The following is a 1,816-nucleotide window of genomic DNA, read 5'->3' on the forward strand; positions in this document are numbered from 1 at the left end:
GGGGAGGAGTTGATCTTGCGAGAACTTCCGGGCGGGTGAGAATAGCCACTTTCATTTGCTTGAATGCGTTAGATCTCTAGATCTAGTAGGTGTTTTACGGCACTAGCAACATACAAGGAAGAGGCTAGCCGTACTTAATGAGTAGTGCCGAAGATTAGATTCTAGATGTGTTACAAGACTGCACTTAGACTATTAGACTTAATAGTAATAATAGCCTCCTAGACTAAACTAAACACAAAAAGGAGAGATTCACATGGACGATAGATGCTTGACCGACTAGTCTAAGACTAAGGAACAAGAAAGTGGCTATTCTCACCCGCCCGGAAGTTCTCGCAAGATCTACTCCTCCCCTCTTCTCTCTCTCTCTGTCTCTTTCTGAATACTGTCTATCGGTGTGGACGATCAATTGACCAAAACAAAGTTTAAAAATGATGTTAAAACACAAAAGTAAATTAATTTGGTTGTCTACAAAGATGCTACGGCTATTTAACTTTTCGAATTGAGCCGAACTACGCGGGTCGCCATTTTGTTTTGTTCTCTCTCTCACTCTCTCCCCTGCCCACAGCCACAGACAAAATTGTACGCTTTTAGTAGGCTACAAGTACAGTTGTAATGGAACGTTTGTTCACAGCACAGAATTCTACAATTTTTCTATTATCACAGTGTAGAATTCTGTGGTTTAGGGTGAACGCAAAATTTGTTGACACGCGCACCGGGTGAGAATAGCCACAAGACCCGCCTGCACTATTCTCACCCCGGGTGAGAATAGAGGTGGCCAAGGAACAAACCACACTAGAGTATCTAGAGCAGCATACCAACCACCAACAGATATTGTATTTTTACTTGACGTTGTTTTCAATTAAAGGCAAGACTCACGGTTTCATTGGCTAGGGATGACCACAATCTAAACAAGGCAAGGCCAACAAAAACTAAAACTAATAAAAACACTAACAACAGTAGTAACAACAGCAGGGCAGGGTCAGGGATCAGAGTCAGTAGTCAGAGAATGAGATGAACTTGCACTTAAAACGACCAAAGCCAAAATGAGTGGATTCCCTTCCGACATTCTTTTATCTAACTGCCTTCAAATGTAATCAGTGAATAAAACTTACTGAAAAACTTTGCAAAACCTCTGAGAATAATCACATTTCGTTTGACAGTTAACAATTTGCTTCACTGTAAACACTGTCCCTTCGAACTGGCCTCCATTAATCTTTAACAGCCAATCAACGCTCTGTAGTCGAGCAGTAGTATTTGAACTCTAGCGATTACAAGAGAAAGTATCGATATTATATAATACTTGGCTAGGCAAAGATCGTACGAGCCGAGGCTAGGCCTGTTTTTTGCGAAAGTGAGAGAGGCAGTTATAAAGAGAAGATTTGGTCATAATTTTTAAAATGTATTTTGTCCTTAAAATGTGGACAATAGCACTTTTTGAAAATCGTCCAGGTTGAACCCTTTGCTGGTTGAAACCTTTAAATAAACCTCTTTTTTCAAAGGCAAAGATTGTGAACGACATAAAGAAAGAGCTATTGAAACCAAAACTGTCATATAAACCACATTGCGTTGTTAATTTGGACTCTATCAAAGACACGCATAATATAAGTACAAGTATACAACTTGTATGAGCAAAAAGAAAATTAGGATTAGCCTAGGCCTAAGCACAAGACTCATAAGGCCCTAAACCTAGGCGATCATAAATCGCCCTAAACTAATCAGATTCTGTGCTTTCGATATACAGTAGTATCGATTCAAGTTATTGAAAAAACCTCGCACACGATCTTTGAGACAAGTCCGGAAGTGAATCCAGGTTTCT

General features: G+C 39.9%; 1 protein-coding gene across 1 annotated transcript in view; it reads right to left on the reverse strand.

The window, feature by feature from the left end:
• The window catches only part of LOC101851404 (kinesin-like protein KIF22), a gene marked incomplete at its 3' end in the record, with an annotated part of 19,489 nt that extends 17,716 nt beyond the window's left edge, over positions 1 to 1,773 (reverse strand). The window contains 1 exon segment of the mRNA XM_013081754.2: positions 1,113 to 1,773.
• Positions 1,774 to 1,816: the final 43 nt, after the last annotated feature.

This window comes from Aplysia californica, unplaced genomic scaffold (assembly GCF_000002075.1).
Source record: "Aplysia californica isolate F4 #8 unplaced genomic scaffold, AplCal3.0 scaffold00144, whole genome shotgun sequence".
In the NCBI taxonomy this organism is placed as follows: Eukaryota; Metazoa; Mollusca; class Gastropoda; order Aplysiida; family Aplysiidae; genus Aplysia; species Aplysia californica.